Below are 25256 nucleotides of genomic sequence, written 5' to 3' on the forward strand. Positions count from 1 at the left end.
ATGACACATTCAGATTTAATTCCACACGGTCTGAAAGACATTAAGTATTTTTGTATAATCACTTTTTTTGAAGGAAATGTTTAAAAACTGTTTGCATGTTCACTACCTGTCAAGAGTAAGAACAAAATAAAGAAAAATAAAACAGCGCAATTGAAACGCTTTTCGTTTAGCATTGAGGTTATTATAGAAGTTGGAGCTTGTTCAATTGTATTGACAAATGCATTACTTGCTTGGAATAGTTGTGTGGATGGGCCAGTTCTGCATGTGTGTGTGTGTGTGTGTGTGAGAGAGAGAGAGTGCATGTATTAGAGAGTGGCTCAATCCCACTGAGGTCTGGAGTGGAGAAGCATCAGGCATGGAGAGCTGGTAATAAGACAGGGACAACCCTTTCCCCTCCTGCTCTCTCTCCCTCTCTCTCCCTCTCAGTGGGAAAGCAGATCAGTGGAGGAGAGAGAGAGACGTGTCATTGAGTGCCAGCAAGAAGAGAGGAGCAGTTAACTCAGACGCGCTGCGGCCTGACACACACATGCTCTTCCTTACAACAACACACATGTACTCACGGTTGCATGCACATGCTCACTGACACAGCGCTAGCTGGTGTTAGTCTGAAGACAGAAGACAGGCTCTCTGAGGGCGAGAAGGCGCCCAAAGAAAGAAAGCAGCACAGAGAAAAAGAGGGAAGGAGAAAGAGAGGGAGAGGAGGGGCTGCTTTGGAACTGACACAGTCCAACACCTGGTGTCCACACAGCTGGAAGGAAAACCACGCTGGACAAGCTGGTGAGAGAGGGCAAATTTTGGGGAGAAGGGAGGGAAGATTTGTCTTGTGATTTTAGAAAAATTGTCAATTTTGTTGCTTTTTTAAATCAAACTTTTTTAAAGAACTGTTGAACTGGTGAAATGATAATTGGTTCAGATCAGAAGGTATGGAGCATAGTCATGCGAGGAGCATATGTGTAGTTTACATGCAAAATACAAGCAGTATTTAGTGTGTTGAGGTGTGCAATAGGTTCCAAGGGCAGGTGACAATGTTTGTCTGACGATTGATTTATGTTTTGAATGTATTTTTGTGCATGTAAGTTTGGAGGACAGCCCATACACAGCCTGACTTACATTTTGCGAGAAAAAAGTTTGTGTTTGGGGGTGGGGGGTGGGGGTGTGTTAAGGACAAAAAGCTACTCCTTTCCTTCACCATCTCCTCCTTCATTTTCTGCCATCCCCTTTTTTTCTCTCCCTCCTACACTTAATTTTAATTCACACCCCCATCCCTGTCTTCCTCCCTCCTTACCTCCACCACTCCGCTCATCCTGCCCTCTACCACCACATGCCCCAGAGGAAATATGCATTGTGCAGCCCTGCTCCTGAATTAACTCAACACACTCATCCTGCTACTTGGCAGGCAAGACCCTCCACTTTCCCCCCACTCTCAAGAGAAGATAGCAAAGAGAGAGAGAAAACAGAAAGAAAGAAAGAAAGAAAGAAAGAAAGAAAGAAAATAGGACAGAAGAAATAAAAAAATGAACATAGCAGTCACCCTTTGAACCTCCACCTTCACTTACTTTTCTCTCCGGCTCCCCTGTCCACCCCCCTTCCCCCTCTTCTCTGCCGGCAGTCTGAGGAGACAGAGTTGGATGTGAGAGGCGGTGTGGTGCGGAGAGAACAAGATCGAGAGAGGGCACGCGAGTCCACGGCCAGAGCCAGCAGTAGGAGCAGCAGCAGCGGTGCAGGGGTAGGAGGAGCAGAAGGAGAAAGATCCATGCAGTTCAGCACCAAACCAGCCAGCGCCGAGCCGGGCTTCATGGGGACATGGACACAGCAGAGCACTGACAGCAACCTCCTCTTCAGAATGTCCCAGCAGGTTAGTTGCATGCTGTCTCTCTGTGTAGCTATTATTTGTGTGTTTTAAAATAATTGTATGTTTGTTCATAAGAATGATTTTCATTTTTTATTTAATTTTATTTAATTTTATTTGTTTAGCTTATGTAAGAATGTGTGAAAAAAAAATGGTTAGTGTTACATTTGCTACTTGTGTAAGCTACGTTTTACCTGACTTCTTTCAGTAGTTAAGAGGCTGATGCCCGTTGTGACAAATTTCATCCTTCTTTGTAAAGTTTTTGAGCGTTGAAGAACACTTTGCTTTGATAAATTGCATTAGTGAATATGCATTGGGTCAGTGTGGGAGGTTTTCATTTTGTTTTGGTTACCCTTAGATCAGGCTGTGGTATACGTCTAACTGACTTCATCTGCTTGTTGGTGGAGTCCTTAACATCACCATCCTCTAAAAATTCAACAGATTATGTAGCTTTGTTAAATCTACAGCTCTCTAACATTGTGTGTAGTTATTGTAAAGTTCCTGTGTTGAATGCTTTTATCAGGACATAATGTTTATGGGAGAACATTAATCATCAGGGCTGGTTTCTCTGTGCCCAGCACACCCTGATACGGGCCCAGGCCCCTGGACTCCCTTTGGCTAACAGAGGGGGTCCATCCAGATTTCTTTACAGATTTCGCACAAACATTTTAATTATTTATTTTATTTTTTATTTTATTTTTTTGCACTGGATCAGCTCTCCTTATCTGAGACACCAATATGAGTATTGATTTAATACAGAACATTAAAAAACGGATATGAAAAAAACATTTTGATTCTAATTGACATAAAAAAAAAAAAAAATAATAATAATAATAATAATAATAAATAAATAAATAATTATAAAATATAATTATTTATTTTATTTATTTATTTTTTGCACTGGATCAACTCTCTTTATCTGAGACACCAATATGCGTATCGATTTAATACAGAACATAAAAAAACGGATATGAAAAAACATTTTTATTCTAATTGACATGAAAAATAATAATAAAAAAATAATAAAAAAACAAAATGTTCGTTAAGTTTATATTTCACTTAATAATTATGTGTTATTTTTTATTGAAACGCATTACTCTGCACGGTCGTAGTTGACTTAGAAACGCAGAATCTGAGCGAGAATAAAGATTTGAATGGTACTGATCAGTCGCGCTCTGCGATCTGCAGTGCATTGGAGCTCCGGCGCAGGTGGATAGTCCTGCGTTTAAATCCTTCACGAAAACACTATGAGCTTTAAAGGGTTCTTACACTTATGACAAGTTAACGGATTCTCTCTATAGACCCTAAGCGTTTAGTAAACAAGTACAATTATCTAAATAATTTCTTCTGCATTCTTATATTGTGACGCATCTTTGAACATTTATTAAAAGGGTGTGATTAAGTGTTTATACCGTTTATCCTTGATATAAAATATGAGTGTCATAAGTCAAATGTTGTTATTTTGAATTCGAATGTAAATGACTAAATAAGTAATTGAATATAATAATTGTATTAATAGAGTCTCGTATGTATTGAACATTGATTTCAGCGTAGTGTGACTGCTATCAATTATTTTGTCAGAAAAATAGTGTCAGCTATTCAAATGCTGTTGTGCTGCCTAAATATCATACAGTAAATTATATTCATGCAAACATTTTTGAGTAGGTCAAAGACTTCTAGAGAAATATATATAAAAAAAAAACTCTTGTTCATAATCAATTGAAAAAAAAATTGCCGTTTTTTTATTTATTTTTTTATGTTCCTTCTTTAAAAATCAGTGAATCACTTGCAGCTGTTTTCCCTAAATATGTGTTTTTGCTAATGCGTATTTATTTATTCATTATGTATTTTGTATTGTAATGTATTTTTTAAAAGAGCGGCTGCAAAACTGTGTACTTGAAACTAAATGTGTGCGTCTAATAATAACAATAATAGAATAAAAAATAAAAGTACCTGCGCATTTCCTCAAATGACACTGACACTACTGAAACACGTGTAAGGTCGATATTAATATCAAAACCACATTAGCAAATATTCTGGATGCCTGTGCTGGGGTGTATTTTATGCAGCAGCCTAGTTATTAATGTGGGTTTGGTTATTAATGGGTTCTAATTACTCAATCTCGACTAATCGGCTGCAGTATGAACGGGCACTTAAAGGTACTTCACTTGATATGATTAATTTGACGCGGTGCTGAAACAAGGCTGTGGTCAGTTCACATTGTAAACGCTTTTCTGTTGCTGAATCTGATCAGATCTCCCGTAAAACCTCTGAGACGCTGGGTCAGTCGAAGTCCACCACTCTCTCTAGTAGTCCTTCTCTAAGCATCCTCTTATGCTTTTACAACTTGTTATTTCCCCCTGTTGCCCATTCCATGAATGGCAATTTTTTATATATATAAATTTAAAATAGTTTAACATTGTAGATGTATAGATTTTGTATAAACATTTTTGGAGACATTTTCGATTGAATAGGCTAATACAACGGCAATGTCAAATACGTTTTTGTTATATTTATAGGCCTATTCATTATTATTATTATTATTATTATTATTATTATTATTATTATTATTATTATTATTTATAATGATTATAATTTTAAAACGAATGGAACAGAAAATTTAATATTTTCTGTAAGACTGTTTGCTGAAAACGCCAGTCTTAGCCTATTTAGCAGCAAATTAATTTAATCGCCACATCAAAACGTAAAACACCTCGTTTCGTTTCTTTACCCTTGAATTATGAATTTTGATATTTTAAGGTCTTGTCTTATGAAATGAGGGTGCAAAAAATAAGAGTTGCAAAAAATAAAAATCTTCGGGTAGCGGATGCGACATGGCTGTTAGACATAGATTTATACTGAAAGTAATTGTTAATATTAAAACTAAAACAAGCAATAAAAGAGCTGCCAAATTATGCTCGATTTGTTCGAGAATACAGCTGCTTTAATTTAATTCATTAAACGTACAATGTTCCCTTATATTTTGAGATCTGAAAGCTAAACGCGGCTTAAACAATAATAATAATAATAATATATATATATATATATATATATATATATATATATATATATATATATATATATATATATATATATATATATATATATAATAATAATATATATATATATATATATATATATATATATATATATATATATATATATATATATATATATATATATATATATAGTTATGGTTTATGGTTATGGTGCTCCTTTTATATATACTGTATATATCTTATTTTCCCGATGTACATATTCCCGAATGAAACGAATATGGTTCCTTTCAGACTTTTGCCAAAGAAAACGACATTTATTAAATTTTAAGGATTTTGTTTATGGACTTAAATTCTGCGGTCTTCTATTCATGTACGTTGTACGTTAGTGGTGCATATATTTTTCTTATATATTGGTCCTGTCGCGGTGAATGTTTGAGTATGTGTATGGGAGTTTGTGGAGCCTACATGCGATTATAGTGAAGTGTGTCCCCAACCTCCCCCCCCCCCCCCCCCCCCCCCTCTGTGCTGCATGTGTGTGTGGGTGCGATATGAAACGACTCTTGGATGGCCTTGGCTGAGAGAAAGAGAAGGGTGGGGTGGAGGAGAGGAGAGAAGAGTGAAAGAGGATATGTGGTTAGGGAGACACCCACCACCTTTTCTTGGCAGATAGAGCAGAGCCCAGGGCAGTGCCAATACCATCAGTGCAGCTAGTGGAAGTGTGACTGTCTCAACCTTTGGTGGCAGGAAGGTGCCTGTCACAGGGTCATTGTCAAAACTGAAGCAAATTAGATCTGCAGCTAAAATGAGCAAACCTGTTGTTAAATAAATAAAAAAATAGTGTTTTATTAACAGTAACTAAAATAAAAATAAAATGTTAGTTTGTGGACAGCTCTGCAAACTATTGTGCCATTGTACAGAAGAGAGGCTGCTGGTTCAGAGGTCTTTGTGCTGAACGGATCTGGCTCCTGCCGTTAACTACTGACCATGCTAAGTAATGGACTTAGTTGAGGGGAGTAATCTCACCTGGTTAAGGGATGCTTTCTTTCCTAATTCCTATCACTTTCCCTGACAGACAGCCTCTTAATGTTTTCAAGGAGAAACTGGAATGTGGAGGAAGCAGAGAGGGCCGGGAGAGGATCAGAGAAATAGTTGTAAACGTATTTTTTGTTTTTGTGTTAAAGCGAGAGTGCTTGCTGGCATTTTATTGTGGAAGTCAAGAGTTACAAAAAGGTGCATGTAGAGGTGATGAGAAGATGAGAGAGAAAAGGGCAAGATATGTTTGAGTGTCTGTGAACGTATGTTTATTATGTCCATACATACCTTGCTGCCTACACCTCTTCCTATATCTCTACTGATGAGGTGGTTTGTTGGAGTTATTATTGTTTCTGACCTGAAAAACAAACAAACAAACAAAAAAACCTATTCAGTATTTCTCATTCCGTTTAAGTGAATACATAATTAGTGTATTATTCAATATGCTACAGTTATGGCTTTTAATAAACATGTTGTTTATAACTGCTTCTGTGTTAAATTAGTTCTAATATTCATGATTCAATTCCCTCAAATTCACTGTTTACAAAGCAATGTTAGAATATTAAGCTAAAATGCTCTTGAGGAATATCACTATACTTTGTTATTGTGTTTTGAATATTTTTCACACTTTCTTTTGTTTGTTTTCTATATCTTAGAGATATACCGTAGAGATATTCACTCTTCTGTGATACTGGCTTGCAGCCAGTTTGCAGGCAGAATCATCAGCACTTCACAATGGGGACGACCTGCCCCCTCCCTCAACCCCCAGTCCCACACTGAAAAGCACACAATTCGATCCAGTTAAGATTTTCATTCAGCTTCACTAAAGATTTGGTTGCTATCTTTCCTTTATTCTCTGGAGTGGTGACTAGATATGAGTAGGTGTTTGAGATCTGTGTGTTCCTTGGGGGGTATGATCAATAGCTGACACTGGGCACATCACTTACATGCTCGTTCAGTGCCTCTTCTCTGCTCTCTGTCTTTCCTTGGGGATGACACGGCCACTCACATGTTCGTTCTGGAATATATTTATGGAGTGTCAGAAAATGGAGCAATACTGTCTCCATCGTAGCATAGAAGAGAAGAGATGACGTTGGGCTCTCTGTGGCGACACATGGACACAATCTTGCCATATATAGACATGTCAGACCATCTACTCTGCTCTTAACAGGATGATAAATGTTGAAATATGTGTTGGTACAGTGTAGCTGTGTTTTCCCATGAGTAAATGCAGATTACATTGTTAAACACAAATAGAAGCCATTTGAAGCTATTGAAAAATTTTGAAAAAAATAGTTTTTTTTTTTTTAAATAATGACAAGATTTTGCACTGATTCCCTCCATTAAAGCCAAATTCATATTTGTGATGTAATGAATGTAAAACCATTTATTTAGCCACTCAAAGGATGGATTGCAATGAAACGGATGTCTATATTTTCTTAATTTACAATGTAGTTTCAGCTGGTTTTTAATGCACTATTACTCTGTAGTGCAAACATGTAATTGTTACCTTAAAGAGCTGTTTCTACCTGATTTTATCCATTAAAACATGTTTTGCTGGTATATATTAATGTATTTAGGTTGATTCAATGTATTATAATAAACAAATTAAGTTAATTTATGCGCTAGCATTTTTTCCACTGTATTTTTGGTCCTTGTCAAGCTAGGCAAAGCTTAAATGTTTTTATTTATTTTTTTATTTATTTTTTTATTTAATTTAATTATTATTATTTATTTTTTTTTAACAGAAAGGGTGTCCTGGTTAAAAGAGAAACTACTGTTTCAATAGTCTTAGAGTCAGGATGTCACCACCCCTGGTGTAACGGTAATGAGGGGACATTACCATCATTCTGCTTCTTGTTAAGTTCCTGACACAATCAGAATCCAGAAGCTGCCCTCCACACCTTAGAGAACTTAGAGAGAAAGAGAGAGAGAGAGAGAGAGAGAGAGAGAGAGATAGAGAGAGAGAGAGTTTGTGTGTGTGTGTGTGTGTGTTTATGTGTGTGTGTGAGAGAGAGAGAGAGAGAGAGAGAGAGATAGAGAGAGAGAGAGAGAGAGAGAGAAAGAGAGAGCCTCTACAAAAAATAAATACACAGAACTTCTAGTTGTGAATATATTTAAATGCATTTTAAAAATATATTTAATGTATATTTAAATGTATTCAACATAACTTACAAATACCTGTGGTTACAGTGCTGCTTAAAGTAACATTTTAGTCTTAAGTTTGGCAAGAATGATGAAATTTGAATTTTCTTGCTACACTTAAGAATAAATGTTCATAAATGTTAAGGTCTCAGTTCCTAAATTATTTAAGAGTGAGCAGAGGTATCATAACCTAGTTAGGAGTAGAAAGATGGCTGTGTTGTGAACACAGAGGCAAGACGTTTTAAATCAAAGAAAGAATGTGTTGGAATTATATGATGACAGTGAAAGATTTTTTTTCTTTTTCTTTTTTTCATTTATTCATTTATATACTGTTTTTGTTTTCTTTTGTGGACTGTACGGCAGCGTTTATATATATATATATATATATATATATATATATATATATATATATATATATATATATATATATATATATATATATATATGTATATATACTGACTACACTGAAAAAAGAGGAAATTATATAAATGAGATTAACCAGATACAGAGGTTTAACTCAATCTTGATCTTCACATCCTGTATTTATCAGTATTGAATATAAAAGCATCTGATAAACAGAGACGATTTTCAGGTTTCCCACTTAACATACTACTGCCGCCATTGCTGTTTGTGCCTGAGAGCTTTAGTGCCGTTTCATTATGATTTAATGTTGTTTTAACAAGCATTAATTAGAGTCACTGGAGTCAGTTATCAAGTCCTCTGAGACCCTCAACTGGTATGAAGTTATGCCACATCCAATCCAGAAAACACCTGCCCTTCCGTAAGTGCATTCAGATCAGACATTCAGACCCCAGAGCCTACTGCAGTAATTCTCAAATTTCAACTTTACACCACCTGAGATGCTGATTTTACTATCACTTTTAACATATTTAACAGGTGTGAGAATCTGGTAATGTAAAGCTAATCAAATGTCTGCAACCCCCGGTGATTGATCATGTCAGAAATGTTCATTTCCTGTCTGCAGAAAATAAATTGTTAACACAGTGTGTTCAAAGACATTTTGGCAAATTTATGCAGATATCCAGGTAAAACCATATGGTTCAAATTTTTTCTTTTCTTTCTTTTTTTCTGCAACTAGAATATCCTCAGATATTGTTCAGGCAAATTTTAAGAAACATAATTTATCTGTTATGTGTAAGATTTAAAAGGTTATGGGACATCCAGTATCGAGGTTTTACCAATTACATGTATATTATGAACAACAACACATTTTACCTTCTTTTAAGCTTCTAACTAAAAATCTAAATAATTAAAAATAGTATGCACTGCAGTTATTCAGTAATTCTGCAACTTCCAAAGACACATACCATACATAAACAATGAATGTTACACAACTAAATGAAACTACTTGTTTATTTGAGGACAATGAACAATAAGTAAGAATACAATATTTGGGAAGACCATGCATCTTGATGATAATTTAATGGGAACATGGGTCATGAAATGAAAGCATGACATCTCTCTCTCTCAGCTTATGAATTTATTTATTTATTTGTGTTTTCAGAGGCTGCTATCTTAAACAGCTAAGAGGGCAATTTCTACCATTAGGAACACACAGACAAGAAAATCACTCTCCCCTCTTGCAGGAAAGTGTGTGTGTGTGTGTGTTGCACTGTAAAACATGGTAACCTGCAGTTAAAGGGGTATTTTTACCTGCTATTTCTAAAGGCTATTTGTTTTTTTTTTGTTTTTTTTTTTAAATAAATTAATCCATACAGATTGGTTCAGTGATTGAATTATATTTTTAATTTTTTAAAATGTTATATTTTGACTGAAAAGAATTTAAATGTCACCATTTTTTTTCAGTTTAGAAACTATTTGAATGGATACATTTTTCCATGTACTTAACTCATGTCTGCCATAATAGTTTATTATTTTTATTTTTACATTTTTATTTAAAAATGTATTCACTGGCAGCAAAAATAAAATAAAATATTTTTTTTATATATAAAAAAAGAATAATAAAGAAAATAAATAGACAATTTTGCATGTAAAAGTGTGCATGTTAAATTATAAAATTCGATATAATGCACAAAAAGGTCCCAACACGGTTCACAGATGGACTGCAAGATTTAGGGTGGGTTTATTGTCATATATTGAGCGGTAATACTCTTCCTTGTCTCCAATCAATGGTGTCAATTAAAGCTTAAACATACTCATTTGCTCCTGTGATAGACTCCAAATTAAGTGGCCAGTGTATCTAGGCAACCAAGGAGGTCAGAGTTCCCTGTCCTTATAAGGAGCTGCTGACTTTAGCAGAGTGGAGACACTCTGATAATTGTCCCGTTTCTAGCGCAAAAGAGCATTGGGGCTGTTTGTACATTTTTAACATTCACTTTATTGACACCTCAACATTTTATATTTATTTTTTATTTAGAACATGCCACGATTGAGTACATTAACAGAATGTTTTGTTGTAACATATGTTTTTTTTTTTTTTTTTTAATTTTAAGAGTTACCAGTGATATCCAAAAGAATATTTAAGTATTTGAGACAGTCTAAAATGCGAATCCCTATTTGCTTCAGGGAGTGGGCTGCGCTTCGCATTGCATCGACCCGTGCAGATAAATCTGTCTCACATTGCGTGAGATGTACATGGCCAGGTAACAGTAGGCAAGCCTTCTGTTATTTCAGCATTATTGATTTGCACCCATTCAACAACAATTACATGATTCAAGGAGTAGGGATTATAATCATGTGAAGTGAAACTCTATTTCCAGGAGCATATGTGTGGGAGAAGTACATTATCTGGTCTTAAAGTCAATTGGTAATACCCATGGCATAGAGGGGATTACAGATAGAGGATGCGTTTAAAATGCTGTCTGAACATCTAAAGGAAGTGTAATTCCTTTCAGGTTGAAAGCGTTAATAGCATCACCGGTAACGGTATCCTCTGTGAAGTGAGGGCTGAAAAGATGCTATGCATGTCTGTCTTTGTCCGTGCGGGTGTGTGTGTTGTTCAGAGAAGAGTGAGTACATAAAATAAAGTGCCCAGAGGTTGCTTCTGGCATTTTGTGGTCACCAGACACTTGTCATAACTCAAAGAATAAAAAAGCAAGGAGGGGAAACTGTGTGTGTGTGTGTGGGGGGGGGGGGGTGTTTGTGTTTGTCAGAGGGGTTGGGAGCTCCTGTCTCAGTTCAACTCATATCGCATACCATTATTTGATCTCCACTCATTAGAGTGAAGAAGGGACCATCAGACCACTGAACACGCTGTTTCTTTAGTGCCATGAATGCACATGCACACAGACTCAAATACACTCCCCCTCAACCTCATTTCATGCACGACACTCCTGAGATAGTTTGGGGAATAGAAAATTGCTTTCTAAGAAAGGCTCTGGCCAATTAAGGCACTGACCGTATTGAATGTCAAGTGTTAATTTAGGTTGTCTCTCCTGTGACCCCCCCCCCAGCAGTCCAGATGGCAGGGGTCTTCAGATGAGCAAATACATCTGAGGTAAAAGTTGATTGCCTGAAGGACCTCTGGTTTTATGTGTCATAGACATGTGGCAAATATTTTATCCTTCCAGTGTATCCCCTCCCCACCTCTCTGACAGCCCTGAAGGACAGAGAGGCAGGATTAACTGTACTGCAGCAATAAGAATGGGTTTACTTTGGAGAAAAGACGAGTGTAATCACCTCATGGGCAAAAGGAAGGGTTGAAGATGGACTCTCTTTCTATCTGTCTGGGATACAACTTTGCTGATTTGTTCCATTGTCTAGATAAATGACTTGAGAAGTAAAGGAATTATGTGACAGAAAGAGTGTGTTTTCATTTATGTTTTATTTAATTTGATTTATCCAAAAATGTGTAGGTACACATATATGCATACAAACATACTGTACATACATAATCTATTATGCATAGCTAATGATACTTAATTGAAATTAGTTTAGCAGAATAAAACAAATGGAAACTACGCCATTGTCTGTATTTAGTAAGAGAATAGAGCAACAAAATTTATATTCAAATTTAAATCCTTTGACAATTAAAACTCGAGGAGACACATGTGAGAATGCATCTCTTATTAAAGCTATTGTTCCATTACCTCAACTTACTCTTATTGGCCAGTGAAATTGAAGAGATGGTGAATGGATGCATTTTTAAAACCCCTTGTATGTTATGCTATTTTAAAGATCATTATTTTGTGTATTTGGTGTAACAGAATATGTTGACATGCTTTAATGTTCAAAAAACACATTATTTTTTCAAATACTGTACATTATTGTATGTCCTCTATGCCCACTCTCTCTCAAACCTGTAGTTTTCTACAAAGCCTGATCTGATTGACCTGTTGATCAAGTGCATTGTGATTGGCTGAACACCGCAAGCACTCTTTAGAAATGTAACGCACGTCCTGATTTTGCTGAGTTAGATGTGTTCTTAGGTCAACATATTTTGTTGACCCTGGAACAACATTTTACTCCAAAAATGAATTCTTGACCATATCCCTACACCTAAACCTAACCTTAACTATGAGTAATCCCTAAAATCAGAGGAAATGATAGATGAATGACACTGATGTACCAGCACCAAACTGTCACGCTGTCAGTCTCTGTTTTCCTGGGTGTCCACTAGTGAGCTCACTTCTCCTTAGGCACTTCACCATAGGCACTATAATTCCTCTAGTCTGGTCCTGTCTTCACAGTAATTGCACTCCAGTTAATCGCACAGGTGCAGGCAATCTATTGTCATTAGTCTATAGTGATCACGGCTGTCAAGTTCCAGAAAGGAACACAAGAAAAATATTAGAATTTGTGGCCTTACGGCTCATGCATTGTATTTAATAAGCCATACAAAATGTTAATATGAAGAACAGGCCAGAATATTTAAATCAATATTTGCTGAAAATAATAATCATGCATGTTCAGATTAAAAAAAAAATAAAAAAAATGTTGCACTGACGTGGATCACCTGATTTAAATTTTCGCTGATGCCAAATGCTCTGGCAACCAAGTTAACCATAACATTAGTTTGAATACACAGAATTAAAATGTTCATTTTAAATATTTGAGCACTGCAGCAGGAGGAAAACATTTAAATTTTATATTCACTGTACTAATTGTAAAGAAATTAGGTTCTCTCAAACCTCTTGCCACAGTTTTTCTTTTCCAGTTCAGAAATTGATTAAAATGCTGGTGTTAAGTCAATTACCAATCTTTTCAGCCAAATTCATTTTTCACCTGCAGTACACAACCTCAGAAACCAAGTTCTTTGATCAATATATAACCAATGAATATCCACGTACATATGTTACAATATTTTTGGTTCATAAACATGCTTATTTTATGTCTTTCCTAATTTGATTAATTATATATGTTATTTAAATAACTATTTTATAATTAATTATAATATAATTTCTAATTACTATTTTAATATTGTAATTTCTAATTTCTGCACTGTAATTATTTTAATTGTCATTACTTTTTAATGCTTTGGCAATATTGTTTGCAAACACAATCATACCAATAAGTACTGTAAATTAAGACTAACTGTCTGTTCCTGGGTCAAAAACTATATATATATATATATATATATAAATTTCTCCTTGTGTATTTCACAGAAAATTTCAGCACACAGGTTTGGAAAGACATGAGGATGAGTAAATTATGACAGAATTATCACCCACTAAACCACTGTAACTCTTATATGGAAGAAAGATTTGTGTGTGTACATCCAGACATGCACACAGAGAGGCTTTCTGAATGTGATGTGTTGGGAAAGTACTTGTCAAGTGGCATTGATTTGTTAAAGTGCTGAATTAGCACAGTACGCCAGCTGCCACTGCCCGCTCACTGTTTTGCTGCTGTGGGCTCATTTTCTCCTTAACAACTCTTTCCCATTTCCCCTTAGCCCCTCTTTTGCTCTCCCTCTCTTTCTCTCTCTCTCTCTCTCTCTCTCTCTCTCTCTCTCTCTCTCTCTCTCTCTCGCTCTTCTCTGTTGGGCCACACATGCTCTCTTTTTTAACTCTTGTTAGTTCTGTCTTACAAACACACATATTGCACACATCATTTGTGACCCATAGCAAACCTAGCTTCTCCCTGTCTTGACGACCCACAATCCCACATAAACACTTATGCAATCTCTTGGGGAGGAAAAAAAAATCTCTTCTGTGTTGTAGTACATCACCATGTTGAGTCCATCAAATTTAGATTGAGTTCTCCCTTTTAACCCCCCCACAGTAGTGGGGTAAAACTATGTGAATAATTAAGTCTAACTCAGCGTAACCACAGCCCATATCTGTTATGCCAGGATCTAGTGAAATCTGTGTCTCCCAGCTGAGTCTGACATTGACTGGGAGCTGTAATCAGTCAGAATATGATTTTGGCTGCACTCAGAGTCCACATTTTTAATAGTCAGCCAAAGTGTTCCATAAGCAGTTCCCAAAGGTTCCCTTGGAGAGAGTGGCTGAGTCATATCCAGACTGCGTCAGGCCACACACAGTGGCAATAGATTTACCATGAGCTCAGTTCAGCTCAGTTCACAACTGCATTCAAATATTATTAGTGTGCACATAGGCCACAACAAAGATATTTGCTGATGAGTTACTGGCACGGCATAGAAAATTTGGGGTGGGGGGGTATGGTTTACTTCCTGTCAGTGCTTCCAGAAACAGTGCCAAGCATGGCTTGAATATGACTTCAGCATAACCATTTTCCTAAAAGGTGTTAAATTCAGACTTTAGAGTAATTTGCAAAGTATTTTAGTGGAGCAGGCTGCACTTAAAAAAAATAAAATAAATAAAATCTTCATGTAAAACCAGTTAAAAAAAGTTAACTGGTTTTATTCAAGGCAAAATTGTTATTTAATATAGCTAAATTAATCTAAAAGTGGGTTAAATCAAGCAGATATCACATTTGCTAGGTCACATTTGCTAGTTAACACTTTATTATTATCATTATATATATATATATATATATATATATATATATATATATATATATATATATATATATATATATATTACAGTGCACAGAACATGCTTTAAAGTGTAATTTGACATATTAATGTATTTCTGATTCTCTCAAAGGCTTCACCGCTCTGAACCATATTTACACTTTTTCCAAGAGATGCAGATGTTCTACTGACCCACTGTTTACTGTAGATGTAGTGAATGTGTTTGTTGGAGTTTGTGACCTCTGCACACATACACATACAGTATATACAGTACATGCATAGACAGTAACCAGTGCTAACTGACATACAGTAGGTGTACTGTCTGCTTCCTTGCTTCTTTACTTTAGTTTCCTCTCTTGCTTTTTCTTTTTTCATTTTTTTTTCTTCAATGGGGAGAGTGACACCCCCTCCCCCTAACCAGCATTTCCAGAGTGTATTGTGTGATTAGACGCTGAAAGGTTGATGCCTGCTTGCTCTGTCCACAGCTCCCATAAAACAATCAATGAAGCACCAATCTAGAGCTTGATAGCACTAATAGAGAAATTCCATTCAGGGAAGAAGTACGCTACAGAAACAGGCAGAAAAATTTGTAACTTCCTAAAATAATAATAATAATAATGATGATGATGATAATAATAATAATAATAATAATAATAATAATAATAATAATAATAGTAATACACTTTTCTTCTTTTGAACTATTTGTGATTTTTTGTTGTTGTAGTGTTTATGATTTAAAAAAGTACATTTTAGAGGCACCACAGCCAGTACAATGGGGAAAAATGTGTTTTTACATGAACGTTTGTGTTTGAGTGTGTTTGGCAGTGTATGTGCTAAATAGATGGGGATGGTGACTGCTGAAAAAAATCCATGCATCACAGGATCACAGGATGTTGAGGTCAGCCAAAGAATTCCTCATTCAGTATATGTGAGCGTATATGAGAGCATCTCTCTATGTGCTGTGTATGTGGGTGTAAATGTGTGTGACAGTAGGTAGAGACAGTCACCGGAGGAAGTCAGAAATGGCCCCTTTACAAACTCAGCATGTATGGGGCTTTGTGTCCCTTTCTGTGTTTCACTGCATTTTTTTGTCTGTGCTTTTCCCATCAAAGGCAGCCAAGCAGAGCCAGAAAAGCAGTAGGCCTTGGTAGGGCCTAATGGCTGTATGATGTAGTCTGTTGTGACTAGTGCATTCCTTTCAGGTTAAAACAGAGAAATTGCATTGTGTTCAGATTCTAAGTCACATGAATGTTTTATTCCCACAAGAGTGTCAAAGATCCTTGTCTTGGCCTCAGGAGAGTGGCAGAGGAAGCCTTTGACTCAGCGCTTCAAATGAGAGAGACATAAACACTTGGTTGAACAAATGGTTGTTGAACAAATAGTAGAAGGTGATACTAATAGACTGTGGCAATCACTAAGAGGGATTTCAATTTTTTTAAACTGTGACTTTTTAAGAAAAATACATTCCCTGCGACAATACTAGGCTGAAGAAAATTTTGACAAGACACATGCTGTGACTTTTAAGAAAAATACATACCCTGCGACATACCCTTTGACAAGACACATGCTGAGAGGAGGACAGAAACAGTGAAACAGAGGATCTCTGTCCCTCACTCTATGAGAGTCTATGTGTGTGTGTGTGTGTGTTTACTATGCATGAGAGTGCTCAAGTGTGTTTGAGGCAGTGAGTAGGTGTTTGCTTTTGGCAAGTTCCAAAGAAAGGCTGGAGCATTTTGAAAGTGAGATGTGTGGTGGGGGTACGGACCTGTTATCTGCACACCACTGAAAGGAGGGCCATTGCTCCCAATAGTACCTCGTGTTACCGCTTGCAGTCCCTCATTCCTGCTGTGTAGCCTAACCTGAGAGGAACAAGGGGGGCAGAGGGTGAGGACAAAGAGAAAATGAGGCCCAGATTAGGGAGTTCAAAATGGGAGGTATTGGTGCTTTAAGAGATTTTTATGTACATGTAAACTTTAATTAAAACGAGTGATGGAGGTTTTATTGATGTCTGTACAAAGAGGAGAAAGGTCTTAGACTTTTCCACTCTTGTTTGCTCCTATGAGTATGGGTGGACAGCAGAGGAAATAGACTCTAAAGACTGCATATCACCATACATTTTTTTTTTTTACTGAAGCCATAAATATGGCAGAGCTATAATATGAGCTAAGCACTTGATTTCCTATAAACTCAATAAAACACTTTGTTCACAATCCCTGTCATAGTCATGAAAAAGTACATTATGTGATGGCAACGTGATATCATGGGAATTCATACATATTTTGCATAAAATGTGGTTTACAGGCACTAAAACTATATTTACGTATTAACAGCATTTTCATGTACAGCATTTTTATGTACTATAATAACATATTGACAACACCTAAAATGTAAATTAGCTATTTACATTATAAACAACTTTAGAGACTTACAAATTAATCCTCACAGTATGAATATTGAAATTGTGGCATTTTTATTAGCCTATATTCAGCTGCCATATCAATAGCATTGTTTTCAAATGCCCAATTTAATGAAGCTTACTCATTTACTTAATACAAAATAACTTTATTAGCTAACAAAATGTTTGTTTTGTGTGATTTCTGCTACCAACTTGTTTCGAGAAATACAGAAATGCTAAATGAGACTACTCTTTAAACAATTAAAATGACTAAGATTTCTATTCCTTTAACCATTACTTATCAAGTAATATTTACTAATATATATGTATGTATATATATATATATATATATATATATATATATATATATATATATATATATATATATATATATGTATATATATATACATATATATATATATATGTATATATATATATATATATGTATATATATATATATATATATATATATATATATATATATATATATATATATATATATATATATATATGTATATATATATGTATATATATATATATATATATATATATATATATATATATATATATAGCATAGGTGGGCATAGATAAATTTTTTTATTCTAGATTAATCTCACTGTGATTTTGAAATTAATCTAGATTAATCTCACTGTGATTTTGATTTTGATTTTAGATTAAAATGGCTCATTAAAATTCTGCCGACAGCATTCAGAATATGTCTGTTACCCAAATAAAATTGAAAAACAGTAAGTCTTTGAGAAGGGGGTTATCAAGCTAGATTGTGCATTAGAAATGTACATCTCCTGTTTCCAAAATGCATCACAAACTGCTTGAAAAAGCTAATTCCACATTGCACAAGCGGGGACCCGGTGAAGGTTGAACCAGTGGGCCCTGTTTGAAATTGTCTAATTTGTATGTTCGTTTATTTTTATTTATTTGTGCTATTTACACAATGTTTAAGGTTTTTTCAAGTTTGTAGGTGTCAAGGTACAGAAACTAAATAATTAAATGTAAAAAAGCACTGGATAGTCTTCAATGTAAAAATGAAATATACAATTAAACCTACATTTATTTAAACACCAACATTTCTCACATTATTACACTTTTGCTATATATATCAAAAAATATATCTGGTTTCTAAATAATTTTTGGTTTGACTGTTAAAACTACAAAGTAGTCAAGAGCAGTGAGTGATTTTCTTTCATTTTTTTGGATTAACATTACAGCAGCCAGTCGCTAAATTAGGCGCGGCCACTTTAAGAGACGATGAACGCATCCAATATAATACACATCCCATTTTTTTCCTCAACTGTTTACTTTCACTTAAGAAATAACTGACAGTTCCTCTTCGGAAACTCAAGTTGCATCAAGCGCTTTTGGGGAACGCCTTTGGCAAGAACAACTCTGAATATCTTGTGGAATCAGTCCAATGGAAGAGCGTGGCGTCACGGGCGGGGTGACGTAGCGACCAGGAAGCTATAAAGGCACCTGCCACACAGCTGACTTCAGCTTTGCGTCTTTCAGCAAGTGCTCTGTGTGTGCATGTCTAAAGTCTGTCTTGTGAGTCTTATTTATTGTTGTCTGTCCCAATAAACAACATAATGCCTAAGAGCAAAGCAAAGACACGACATGTGAAGGGCGATTCCAGATCGCGCTATGGATTGTTTGTTCCTCCCTGCCCACGTACATCACGGGTGGGGATACAAACAGTCTATGTGTGGTTTGCCTGGGTTCGAAGCACGCTGAGTCGGCTCTCGAGGGAGCCGACTGCCCGGCCGTTGTGTACGCTTCGATCCCGGAGGGCTCTCTTCGAGGAGGGAGCCTTCGCCAGCGTTCCTCGCGATACCAGTCCCGCTTTCGCCGAGGCCTGTTGGAGGGAATGGAGACGGGCACATCCTTATCTCCTACCTTACCCATCAGATCTGCCCGATTCCTAGGTTCGGAAGCCAGAGCTTCGGTTCTTCCCCCCGAGCATTGGGCTTGACGCTCCGCCTTTCTTTCTCCGAGGAGATTGATACGGAGGGTGTCGGCGAGCTTTTAGTTGCACAAACATAAAGTTGCATTATCATATACAATAAACAGTGTAATGCTTACATTATACGAGCAGCTATTTAATCTCCGAGGGGATTAATATTGTTTGTGTGACTAATTATTCGCGCGCTGTCGAGGCAACGCGTGTATTACATCATTTTCAGTTTTGATGTGAATTTCCCATACCCGACCACTTGTCTGGTTGTTTAAACTCCATTTAATAAGGAGGAGTTAGTTCTATCACTTCAGTGTGTACTTTGTCACAGTCTAGACCGTGTTTACTTGTCTGATTGTTTTGATTTCATTAAATTCTAAGAAATTTAATAACTGAGAAGTTAATATATCACTTCAATGTGTATTGTATCACAATCCAGACCGTGTTTACTTGTCTGATTGTTTGATTGTTTAAAATTCTGAGGAATATAATGACTTTGAGAAGTCAGCACTTTAATGTGTACTTTATCTCAATCCAGACCGTGTTTACTTGTCTGATTGCTGATTTCATTAGATTCTGAGGAATCTAATGACTGTTATCTAACTTCAAGAAGTTCAATATATCACTTCAATGTGAATTGTATCACAATCCAGACCGTGTTTACTTGTCTGATTGTTTGATTGCATTAAATTCTGAGGAATATAATGACAGTTATTGAACATGTGAAGTTAGATGAAATGGAGGGACTGCTGGGCGGGAGCAGCCCCCTCCATGTACAGACAGAGCAACGCTCTGGGCCAGCGACTTCTCAGCCTAATCTGAATCCGATGTCAGGCTGGGAGGTCCACGGCCAAGAGGTCATGACGCATTTCAGTCACGACTACAGAGGGCGGCCCCTACTGGCGTAAGGCGGTGTCCACCTCATTATACAGTGCCCGTCTCACCTCAGTGCCCTCGGGAGGTGGGTCTGCCAACCCTGCCAGAGTTTGAGGGCGCAGCCGCTTTCAGCGAGCACTGCTCTCAGTTATTTCCACCCGTGAGTGTAGCGGAGCTGAGACGCTCGCCGCCCCTTCGGGGGCCTCTTACACCAGAGGTCAGTCTCGAGAGACTGATTCCCTTACTACATCAGTTAGCAGCGTGAGAACTACTGCCAATGTATCTCAATGGGTCCTGCACACGGTAGAAAGAGGCTTTCGCATTCAGTTCGGCCATCCACCGCCGGCATTCAATGGGGTTACACGGACAGTAATCGGCCCCCAGCAGGCTCTGGTTATGGAACAAGAAGTGAATACCCTATTAAGGAAGGCCATCGAGGTGGTCCCTCCTCTAGACAGGGAATCCGGGTTTTACAGCCGGTATTTCATAGTTCCAAAGAAGGATGGGGGGTTGCGTCCGATCTTAGACTTACGTCATCTAAACCTCTCAGTTATGTCACTGAAGTTCAAAATGCTCACTGTCAAACAGGATGTAGCTCAAATCAGATCCGAGGACTGGTTTGTCGCAATAGATCTCAAAGTCGCATACTTCCAAATATCCATCCTTCCACAACACAGGAAGTCTCTGAAGTTCGCTTTTGGGAGCAAAGCCTACCAATATCGAGTACTTCCCTTCGGCCTTGCACTCTCACCCCGCACGTTCACGAAATGGTTAGATGCGGCTCTGGTATCCCTCCGTATGCAGGGCATACGCATTCTAAATTATATTGACGATTGGTTGATTCTAGCTCAATATCTTTTGGCCTCCTGCACATGAGGCCCCTACAGTGTTGGCTCAAGACCAAGGGGTTTTCCCTATTCAGGTCACGCGGCGATGCCTTCGTGCCTTAGACATATGGAAGAAACTTTGGTTCTTGAATCAGGGCCCGGTGTTGGGAGCTCTTGGTCGCCGTGTAACGCTAGCAACAGACGCATGCTCTCGTTCGGAGCAGTGTATATTCCTGGGAGTTTGACTGTGGGAGCAGACATACTGTCGAGACAGGGGCCGAGACCCGGGGGCTTCACCCCAAGGTGGTGAAGTAGATATGGAGAGTTTTTGGACCTCTTTTTTTTTGGACCTGGGACTTGGTTGTGGTGTTAGAGGCTCTTTGTAAAGCTCCATTTGAGCCGATTCATGAATATTACTGGCAGGCCCCCTCGGTGGCCCCTACCTACTTAGACTTTGCCCTTGGTATGGCCAAAGCCATAAAGTTCCTAAAGTTCCCTCGGTTACGCCACAACCCATAGTACTGCAGGCCTTCTGCCCTCCTCCCTTTCGGGAGTCAGACCAGGAGAAGCTAAATTGTATGTGTCCAGTTCGAGGACTGGACGCATACGTCCACAGAGCTGCTGTGGAGAAAACCTGACCAATTGCTTGTTTGCAACAGTCCTCCTAGGACTGTTCCAAGGGTTCCCCTGCCTCTAAGCAGACCCTTAGTCATTGGATAGTTGAGGCTATCAACGTCTCCTATGAGTCCTCTGGTCTTCCCCTTTCTTTGGGAGCCAAGGCTCACTCTATGCGGAGTATGGCTGCCTCTAAGGCCTTTCTAGCAGGTGTGTCCCTCTTGGACATCTGCAACGCTGCGGGGTGGTCCACGCCCTCTACATTCGCCAAATTTTACAATCTTGATATGCGAGCCGCTCCTGGCTCTTCTGTCCTCTCGCCTTAGCTGTGCTCTTCGGATACACACTAGGCAGGGGTTTGGTGGTCTGGCATCGTTGGCACATCGTTCCCCAAAAGCGCTCGACGCAGCTCAAGTTCCCGAAGAGGAACGTCCCTAGGTTACGAATGTAACCCTAGTTCCTCGAGGGAACGAGACGCTGCATCACAGAGCCATACTCCCGGCACCCCTGACGGTGCTTGCTTCCCTATTCGAAGCTGAAGTCAGCTGTGTGGCAGGTGCCTTTATAGTTTCCTGGTCGCTACGTCACCCCGCCTGTGACGCCACGCTCTTCCATTGGACTGATTGCACAAGATATTCAGAGCTGTTCTTGCTAAAGGCGTTCCCCAAAAGCGCTCAACGCCTCTTGTTCCCTCGAGGAACTAGGGTTACATTCGTAACCTAGGGACGTTTTTTCGAGCATAATTTCCGAGGTGGATATTTTGACGTATTTCGTATGTATTTGTCGGCACTAGAGCAAAAATAAGCAGATTCGATGTTCAAGTGTTTTGATCAAAACACTTGAAAACGCTTATTTTTAGCATCTCGAGACGCCTTTCTCTGCGTAAGCCCTGAACACCAGAACACAGTGAGTACTGGATCGGGCTCTTTCACATCTTGTTGTTTGTTTCAAACTGCAATTTGTATTTGTTCGTTCCGGTGCAGGAGAGACTTTGAGGAGAACTTCGCAGAAGAGAGCTCGGTTCAATGTCGCTGTCCGTTAGGCTGGCCTCAGCCAGTCGGTTATATAAAATATCAAGGTGAAAGTCATCATAGCTCGCCTAGACCCAGCTCCCAACCCAACTTTGAGAACAGATTAACGGCGATATTTTTTTTTTTTTATCGCCCGGTAAGAGTTTTGCGTTAACGCAGCATGTTAACGGCGATAACGGCCCACCACTAATATATATATATATATATATATATATATATATATATATTGCGTTCTATAATCCAAGTCTTCAAGACTCTGGCTTCATCTATCTTTGAAACTCTTATGAAATAACAAGAGAGAAAATACTGTCAAGTTCAACATTATGATGAATACATATTATTCTCTGTTCTCTGTGTTCTTCTCTTCATTGGATCGTCTGTGTCTCTGGAATCCCATCCACTCCTCACCACCCACGGATTATACCTCTCACCCCTACGGCTTGCTCATCTCAGTTCCTGTGTCACGCTCTCCTGCTGCATCTCCTCATCGTGAGATGCTTAGAAGTGTTTAGCTCATATTATAGCTCTGCCATATTTACGGCTTCAGTAAAAAAATTGTATGGTGATATGCAGTCTTTAGAATCTATTTCCTCTGCTGTCTACCCATACTCAAGGGAATAAAATGTGCCGCCAGAATCGGTCCACTACGGTCAAAACAAACAAACAACGAAATCTAGAGCGATGTGGGACCAGGGTCTCGAAGGGACAGACAGCAGTTGAAGAAGCCCATCCGGAGGTCGGTTAGACGTCTTACCACTGGCGCAAACCGAGCAGGCCAAAACAAAATTGTGTATGTCGTGAGCCATAAGTGGCCACCAGAATCGTTGCTTTACTAAGCACTTGGTGTGGCTTATCCCTGGATGAAAGGCGACATTGGAACAGTGACCCCACTGAATAACATCGGACCGTAGCTCCTCCAGAACAAACAACTGGTTCATTGGGCACACGGGTGGAGGCGTTACCCCTTATAAGGCCGTCTTGACCTTCGATTCGACCTGCCATGTGAGTGATGAGATGACTATTCTCTAAGGTAAAATACAGTCGGGAGTCACCCGGCGTTCGGATGGATCTAAAATACGTGACAAAGAATCGGGATTAACCTTTTTGAAACCCGGGTGGTACGATAAAGAAAAATCAAAACGACCGTAAAAAAATGCCCACCAAGCCTGCCTGGAGTTGAGTCTTTTGGCAGTCCTAATATATTCTAAGTTCTTGTGATCGGTCCAGACAATGAAAGGTAATGACGCCACTCCTCCAATGCTAATTTGACAGCCAAGAACTCTCTGTTACCAATGTCATAATTACGTTCGGCAGGAGATAAACGATGTGAAAAGAGCGTGCATGGATGCATCTTGTCGTCTGAGGCAGCGCGTTGGGAAAGAACTGCACCTACTCCCACCTTTGATGCGTCAACCTCCACCATGAACTGACATGTGGGATCAGGGGCTACTAAGATGGGAGCCGAAACAAAGCAGCTCTTGAGGTTGGAAAATACAGCCTCGGCTGTATTAGACCACCTGAACGTAATACTGGGGGAGGTCAAGGCAGTAGGAGGTGCAACTAGTTGGCTGAATGATAGAAACGATAGAAATTGGTGAATCCCAGTACCGCTGTAGGGCCTTACGGGAATCTGGACTTAGCCAATCTATCACAGCCTTAACCTTGTCAGGATCCATACGTATTCCCTCAGACTAGACCTAGGAAGGGAACAGACTATGCATGAAATACGCATTTCTCCACCTTGACAAAAAGCCCATTCTCTAGTAATCTCTGGAGCACTAGTCTGACATGTTACACATGTTCCTGGAGGGACGAGGAAAAAATCTGTATGTCATCCAGGTAAACATATATGAACTGATCTACCATGTCTCTCAACATGTGATTAAAGGGTTAGTTCACCCAAAAATCAACAGCTTGTCATTTGTGGATTAATGCGTATTGGAGACGCAAACCGTTTAAAATGATTCAGTTCGATTTAGTGAACTGGTTCAAAAAGATCCGCTTACATCGAATGATTCATATGTAAACCGGATATCATAAACTGCTGTGTTTTGAACTCTCTCATAACAGACAAGGAAGAGAAGACAATGATGAATAAAGTCTTTTAGTTTTTGCTATTTTTGGACCAAAATGTATTTTTGAAGCTTCAAAAAATTCTAACTGACCCTCTGGTGACACATGGACTATGTAAGATTAATAAGGGAATTAAGATCAACATAACTCAAAGGGGATTCAATTACAGTGAATACGAACCAAATTAGTATGCAAATTATTCAGAATTAATATTTAACACTTTATCAACTATTCGTCCACCGATAAATTGAGGTTAGGGTATTTTATCAATCCTGGACAAAATATTATCCTGTGGCCTACGGTAATAATATCAAGAAAATATGATAACTGTTCATTATGTTAATTAGTTAATTATGAGCAAGGTAACAGAATCTACAGTTTAAGGCAGTAACTTGTACACAGCACACAGCATAAGACACTGGTATGTAAAATCAGACAAGGCTTTATTGAACTACTCTAATACACACAAACTAAACTAAACAAAACATGCCACGTGGGTTTAAGTTTGGGGAACAAAGAGAAACCTTTT

General features: G+C 38.2%; 1 pseudogene; it reads left to right on the plus strand.

Annotated features, from left to right (window-relative positions):
- The first annotated feature begins 201 nt into the window (after positions 1 to 201).
- The window catches only part of LOC113099010 (zinc finger protein basonuclin-2-like), a 233811-nt pseudogene continuing 208756 nt past the window's right edge, over positions 202 to 25256 (plus strand).

Source organism: Carassius auratus, unplaced genomic scaffold (genome assembly GCF_003368295.1).
Source record: "Carassius auratus strain Wakin unplaced genomic scaffold, ASM336829v1 scaf_tig00216830, whole genome shotgun sequence".
Taxonomy (NCBI): domain Eukaryota; kingdom Metazoa; phylum Chordata; class Actinopteri; order Cypriniformes; family Cyprinidae; genus Carassius; species Carassius auratus.